The sequence below is a fragment of the Lathyrus oleraceus genome, chromosome 3 (genome assembly GCF_024323335.1).
Source record: "Lathyrus oleraceus cultivar Zhongwan6 chromosome 3, CAAS_Psat_ZW6_1.0, whole genome shotgun sequence".
NCBI lineage: Eukaryota > Viridiplantae > Streptophyta > Magnoliopsida > Fabales > Fabaceae > Lathyrus > Lathyrus oleraceus.
In genome coordinates, this window is record NC_066581.1 from 68446625 (window position 1) to 68454800 (window position 8176).

At 40.1% G+C, this 8176-nt stretch overlaps 1 pseudogene; it reads right to left on the reverse strand.

The window, feature by feature from the left end:
- Nucleotides 1-1043: 1043 nt before the first annotated feature.
- On the reverse strand, nt 1044-1143 carry LOC127133751 (uncharacterized; annotated as a pseudogene).
- Between the last annotated feature and the right edge of the window lie 7033 nt (nt 1144-8176).

The window sequence follows — 8176 nt, forward strand, 5'->3', positions numbered from 1 at the left end:
TGACTTAATTATAAGTGACAGCTACATTAACATAAAATCATGGTTTATTCAACAGAGCGAGAGTTTGAGATAAAACCTTTAATCAATAAAGTTAACTGAAACGATTTATTTTAAAAACCAAGAAACCGACAAAGAATTGAGTCCCTAATTACGACGAACTGCATACCGATATCCGTTTTATTAATATTTAATCTAGATCTTAGTTTAGTTTTTAGCTTCGCCCCCCAAACAATCAACCATTATTCACCTTAGCTTTACGTAGTAACCCTAGATAACGGTATATCGATTCATAAGTCTCTGTGGGATCGATATCTTTTAAAACTACGCGATAGAACTGTGCACTTGCAGTTTGTACCCCAACTCGACTCATAAAGTCGAGCGATCAAGTTTTTGGCGCCGTTGCCGGGGACTTTTATTTAATCGATATCGTAACTCTTCCGTTACGCTGTAGAGACTAAGGTTTCTTTTTCTTCTATTCTTTCTTTCGTTGATTTGTATGCCACGCACTCGCTCACAAGGCGAACCGCTCTATTTACGAATCAACGATATCGAACTATATCTCCGAGTCTTACGACGAATTCGGGAATATCGTGCTGCAAACAATCTCCCTCCTATAGAACTTCCTGATTTCAAAAACCTTTTTCCTTCGATAACCGAGATGGCAGAACCAGCTCGTGCTCTTAGAGATTACGCCGCTCCATCGCAAGATGAGCCGCATTCAAGTATTGCTCCGCCCGCAATCGAAGCAAACAACTTCGAACTTAAACCTTCGCTGTTGCAGGCGGTGCAACAGAACCAATTCTCTGGAAATCCTACCGAGGATCCAAACCTTCATTTATCCGTATTTGTCCAATACGCTGATACTGTTAAAGCTAATGGTGTCACTTCAGAGGCAATTCGACTTCGTCTTTTTCCTTTCTCATTAAGAGATAGCGCTAGAAGATGGCTTCAATCTCTCCCTTCCAACTCAGTCACCACATGGAACGAGTTGAAGAAAGTTTTTCTTGCCCGATACTTTCCGCCAAGCAAAACAGCTATGTTAAGAGCCCAGATAAACGGATTTAAACAGAAAGACAACGAGTCTCTTTTCGAAGCATGGGAAAGATACAAAGACATGATGAGACTTTGCCCACACCATGGTTTGGAAGACTGGTTAGTAATTCACACATTTTATAATGGTCTCTTATACAACACAAGGTTAACAATAGACGCCGCTGCAGGTGGTGCATTGATGAACAAACCTTATGCTGATGCTTACCAGCTTATCGAGAGCATGGCCCAAAACCACTATCAGTGGGGAACCGAACGAACAACGGTGGAAAAACCTCAAACGAAAACTGGCATGTACGAGATAAGTAACCTTGATCACGTTAACGCAAAAGTGGATGCTTTGGTCCAGAAAATTGAAAGTTTAAACGTATCACCTCCAGCCGCCGTGGTTGCTATAACTCAGAATTGCGAGGTCTGTGGAATCCAAGGCCACACTCCTACGGACTGTCAACTCTTGACAGGAATCCAAGCAGAGCAAGTAAACTATGCTCAAGGAAGCCCCTACTCGAATACCTATAACTCAAATTGGAAGAACCATCCAAACTTTTCATATAAGAGTAATAACGCTTTGTACGCACCTGGACAGTCTCCAAATCAAGCCCCAGCTATACCTCCGGGATATCAGAAACCGAACCCATCCATGCCTAACAATAACGCCCCTAGGAAATCCAACTTGGAAATCATGATGGAAAACTTTATAGCTTCCCAACAACAAACCAATAAAGATTTCTTAAACCAGAATGTACACACTGGCGAACAACTTAAACAACTAGCAAGCAAAGTAGATGCCTTGGCTACCCATAACAAAATGCTGGAAACACAAATATCACAAGTAGCCCAACAACAAGCACCTACTGCTGCCCCAACTGGTACATTCCCTGGACAGCCCCAACCAAATCCGAGAAGCCAAGCTCATGCAATTATATTAAGAAGTGGAATGGAAGTGGAAGGACCGTCTGATCCAAGGATAGAAAACCAAAACCCTAAGAAATCAACTGAGGAAAGTGAACCTAAGGAAAAGGAAGAGAGTAATAAGGGAACCCTAGAAAAGAAGGAACCTTATGTACCTCCACCACCTTACAAACCACCTATACCTTACCCTCAAAGGCTTGTTAAAACCAAAGATGCGGGCCAATTTAGAAAATTTGTTGATCTCCTTAAACAATTAAACGTTACAATTCCGTTCACCGAAGCTATTACGCAGATGCCCTCATATGCTAAATTCTTAAAAGAAATCCTTTCTAATAAGAGGAAACTTGAGGATAGCGAAACCGTTACACTCCCTGCCGAATGTAGCGCTATAATCCAAAACATGCCCCCTAAACTCAAGGATCCAGGTAGTTTCTCTATACCCTGTCACATAGGAAAATTTGTCATCGACAAAGCCTTATGCGATTTAGGAGCCGGAATTAGCGTTATGCCTTTATCCATATGCAAGAAACTGGAAATGGGAGAATTAAGACCAACCAAAATGTCTGTGCAACTAGCAGATCGTTCCATCAAATATCCTGTAGGAATCCTTGAAAACGTTCCCGTACGCATAGGTCAATTCTACATTCCCACTGATTTTACAATTATGGACATTAGAGAAGATGATATTACGCCCATTATACTGGGAAGACCATTCTTAGCAACTGCCGGTGCAATCATAGACGTAAAACGAGGACGACTCACCTTCGAAGTAGGTGAAGAGAAAATTGAGTTCATTCTTTCCAAATTCTTGAAAGCACCTGCAATAGAAGATACATGTTACTTCATGGATATCATCGATGAATGCATAAAAGAAGCAGAGTTAGGAGAAGACAAATCATCCGACTGCCTTGTAGAAGACAGATCTAACCAATGTTTGGCAATAACACCGGATCCTACGCAATGTCTTAACAAACCAACCCTGACCTGAAAACACTTCCCAAAAATCTGAGATATGAATTCCTAGACTTAGAACTCGAACGACCTGTGATAGTTAATGCAGACCTAGGGAGACTCGAAACAGAAAAACTCTTACATATCTTAAGGAAGTATCCAACCGCACTAGGGTACCACATCACCGATCTTAAAGGAATAAGTCCTTCTATTTGTATGCACCGCATCATGTTAGAAGAAGACTGTAAAACCTCTAGGGAACACCAGAGAAGACTAAATCCGATCCTGAGTGAGGTAGTAAAGAAAGAAATAACCAAGTTATTGGAAGCAGGTATTATATATCCTATATCTGATAGCAAATGGGTTAGTCCTGTGCACGTTGTACCAAAGAAAGGAGGCATAACCGTTATTGAACACGAAAAAGGGGAAACTATAACTAAACGAATCGAATCGGGATGGAGAATGTGCATTGATTATAGGAAACTAAACAAAGCAACCCGAAAAGATCATTTCCCTTTACCATTCATTGACCAAATGTTAGAACGATTAGCAAAACATTCACATTTCTGTTATCTAGACGGTTATTCAGGCTTCTTTCAAATACCAATTCACCCTGATGACCAAGAAAATACGACATTCACGTGCCCTTTTGGTACCTTCGCTTATAGACGAATGACGTTTGGTCTGTGTAATGCCCCTGCAACCTTTCAAAGATGCATGATGGCAATTTTCGCCGACTTTCTCGAAAACATCATGGAAGTATTTATGGATGACTTTTCTGTATACGGACAAAGTTTCGAAGAATGCCTTGAAAACCTGGAAAGAGTTCTTGAGCGATGTGTAAAAGTAAACTTAGTACTTAATTGGGAAAAGTGCCACTTTATGGTACAAGAAGGAATTGTTTTAGGACACATCATCTCGAACAGAGGAATTGAAGTAGACAAAGCCAAAATAGAGGTAATCGAAAATCTTCAACCCCCAAGAACCGTGAGAGAAGTACGAAGCTTTTTAGGACACGCCGGTTTTTACCGACGATTCATCAAAGACTTCTCTAAGATAACTAAACCTTTAACCGGACTGTTAATGAAAGATGCCGAATTCATATTCGACGATAACTGTTTAAAAGCATTTCAAACGCTTAAGCAAGCATTGATCTCCGCACCCATAATGCAGACACCAGACTGGAATGAACCATTCGAAATAATGTGCGATGCTAGCGATTATGCTGTAGGTGCTGTGTTAGGACAACGCCAGGATAAAAAGCTTCACGTTATATATTACGCAAGCAGAACCCTGGATGAAGCGCAAATGAATTACGCCACTACCGAGAAAGAACTCCTAGCAGTGGTATTTGCGCTAGATAAATTTCGTTCTTACTTGGTTGGAGCTAAAATAATAGTTTACACTGATCACGCTGCTATCAGGTACCTCTTAACAAAAAAGATGCTAAACCTAGACTCCTAAGATGGATCTTGTTGCTACAAGAATTCGACTTAGAAATCAAGGACAAGAAAGGAACTGAAAACGTAGTAGCAGACCATCTCTCTAGACTTGAGAACCTTGAACCGGAAAGAACATCAATTAATGATGATTTCTCGTATGACAAACTTATAGCTACTTTGGAAGAAAACAACTCCGACATGCAAGTAGGAACCACTTTAGCTATATCTGCCACACCATGGTACGCTGATCTCGTCAATTATTTAGCTGCCGGAATAGTTCCACCTACTCTATCTTACCAACAGAAGAAACGATTCTTCTACGACATAAAACACTATTACTGGGATGATCCCTTACTTTTCAAAAGAGGCCCCGATGGTATTTTCCGTCGATGTATACCCGAAGAAGAGGTAGAAAATATAATCCAACACTGCCACTCCGCTCCTTATGGTGGACACACAAGTACATCCAAGACCTGCTCTAAAATCCTACAAGCCGGCTTTTATTGGCCAACTATATGGAAGGACGTACATGCGGCTATTAAGGAATGTGACAGATGTCAACGCACGGGAAACATATCTAGACGTGACGAGATGCCACAAAAAGGTATTTTGGAAGTAGAGATCTTCGACGTGTGGGGAATAGACTTCATGGGACCTTTTCCATCCTCTTTCGGTAACAAATACATACTCGTGGCAGTTGACTACGTATCAAAATGGATCGAAGCTGTAGCATCCCCAACAAACGACACCCGAGTAGTAACTAGACTCTTTAAGAATATAATATTTCCGAGATTTGGCATCCCAAGAATAGTAATCAGTGATGGTGGATCGCACTTTATATCCAAGGTACTCGAAAAATTGTTATTTAAATATGGAGTGAGACATAGGATAGCGACACCTTACCACCCTCAGACCAGTGGACAAGTGGAAGTATCTAACAGAGAAATCAAGCAAATACTAGAAAAAACGGTCGCCACTTCAAGGAAAGATTGGTCATTGAAATTACCAGAAGCTTTGTGGGCATACCGAACTGCTTATAAAACCCCCATAGGGACGACCCCATTTAAGCTCATTTATGGAAAATCCTGTCACCTCCCGGTAGAATTAGAACATAAAGCCTATTGGGCTATTAGAAATCTGAATCTAAACTATAAAGCCGCCGGTGAAAAGAGAATCCTTGACATAAATGAATTAGAAGAACTCAGAAGAGACGCCTATGAAAATGCCAGAATCTATAAAGAAAGAACAAAACAATGGCATGACAAGCGTATATCAAGGAAAATCTTCAAGCAAGGCGACGCAGTCCTTTTATTTAACTCTAGACTAAAGCTATTCCCGGGAAAACTACGATCCAGATGGTCAGGACCTTTTCATATCACTAACATCTTCCCCAGTGGAGCAATAGAAATCAAAGGCAAATCCACAGAACCGTTTACCGTAAACGGACAACGTCTAAAACACTATCATTATGCGGAAACCAATGGAGATTCACAAATCCTACACTTAGACGAAATGCCCCCAGGACCTACAGATTATACTTAACAGTTTCTTTGTCGAGCTTGCGACATTTAAACAAAGCGCTTAGTGGGAGACAACCCATAATTATTTTCTTATTCTATTATTATCATTTTCCTATTTTTTTTTCTTTTTCCTAAATTATTCTTTTAATTTCTGTTTAATATTAATTCCTGATTTATTTTTTAATTCAAAAAAAAAAAAAAAAAAAGAGAAAAATAATATATATATATATAATAATAATTTTTTCTTCTTTCGGCATTTGGCCAAATCCTGACTAAAACTCATGTTTTCTTTTCTCTAGCTAACACTAACCAGATGGGACATTTTGATCGTATGAGTATCAAATTCAGAGGAATGGCTCAGAAACAAAAGTTTGAAGAACTAGCCACCAGAGAGATGCTACCTAGTTTATATGCTGATGATTGGGCTATGACTGCCCTTGGACTTAGACAGAGTGTCCTGTATTTGCTGAACCAGATAGGATGGGAGACATCCCCTATCCTGAGACATTTCACCACCTACCGGAGACTCACACTAGAATTCCTTAGCTCATTTATCTATCTACCCAGCCATGGAAAAGGAATTAGCAGAGGTTTTATCCAGTTCAGAATGTTCAATATGGAGTACCAATTTAATATTAGAGACTTTACCAATCTTTTGGGTTTTCCTACCTCCTTTGACACATTCACAGTAAGCCAGGAAGAACTTTTTGAACATAGAGAACTTGAACACTTTTGGGGTAAGCTGTCTGGAAATAATGAGCCCGAAGAACATGAGTTTCTCTCTGGAAACATACACAACCCGGCCTTTCGCTATTTCCATAAGATCCTGACCCACACTTTATTTGGGAAGAAGCCAAATAGTACTTCAGTTTCACGTGATGAACTCTTCATCATATTTTGTGCTTCCCAGAACCGTCCAGTAAACGGTGCCACTTTTATGTTAGCTAATTTGGACCACCTTATCCAGGATGAGCGAGCACCCATTAGAATAGGCGGTTTGATAACTATGATAGGTAATGCTATTGGATTACGTCAGCCTATGCTTGACCTTAGCCCTTTTTGTGGCATTACCACTATGAGTATACCTTTCCTCTTCAACACTATGTTTATAGCGAACCTTGGGACTGATGAGTTTGAGCTTATTATTGATAACCAGGTTCTCTGCCTATTCACCATGCCCGATCCTAGGACTAGCATTCATAACCGCAGTAACTGGCTATATAACCTGAACGAAACTCCCACTCCTGCTGGATCCACTGAATCCATCCAGGACTATGAGATTTGTGATGACTATGAGACTTATGATGACCAGATCCCTCATGCTGAACCTGACCCTCAGACACCATCCGGCTATTATGATATTGACCCTCCTCCTCAGCCTGTTCAGACCGAAGAATCAGCCGTATCCGACCTCCGGCATCATATGCCCGGAACTGATTATAACACCGCCATTGAAGCTTTGATGTCAGAACAAGACGCCCTCAGAGGAGAATTTACTAACATGAGACACGAAGTTCTATGATACATGAGCAGTATGACGAATCAGTTCCACGAGTTGCTACATCATGTTAACTCTTTTGCTCCTCCGGCCAGAGATCGTACAGAGGGATAGAATTTAGTCATTTTTCTAAGTTATTTAGTTTTAAGTTAGATTATTTATTAATGTTATTTGAATTCATGTTCACATTTATTTCTCTTTCATTTCATTGTTTTCCTTTCCTGTATTACATTATGATCATTTTATTGAAGCTGTTTATTTAATTTTATTATGCAAAAGCTATTATGCTCTACTGTTGCTACCTATGACTTATTATTATACAAAGCAGATTAAGCATGCACGATAAATTAAATTGCAGAATAAACCAATTATAAGCAAAGCAAAACAAAATAAATAACAAAAATAAAATCCACGCTACTGAAGCCTTGCCAAAATGGAATGTGTGACGAGCGTCACACAAATCCATAACGGACGGCACACCAAGTGCCTGTTACGAACGTCACACTCCTGTGACGAGCGTAACACCCTTCAGACTAGTGAACGTTAAGGAGCCGTTGGAGACGAACGTTACACCTTTTTATTTTTTACTTTCCCCATTAATTTCCATTCAACCACACTTAATTACTTTTCAACCACTTCTCCTTTCCAACTTCCAAATTCTTCTCCTATAAATACCCACCAAACCTCCCTTCATTCACCACAAACCATTCTCTCCTATCAAATACATTTCTTTTCTTTCCAAATCACCCCTTCAAGCTTCATTCATCACAATGGCGGGAAATCAGAATTTTGGAAATATCATC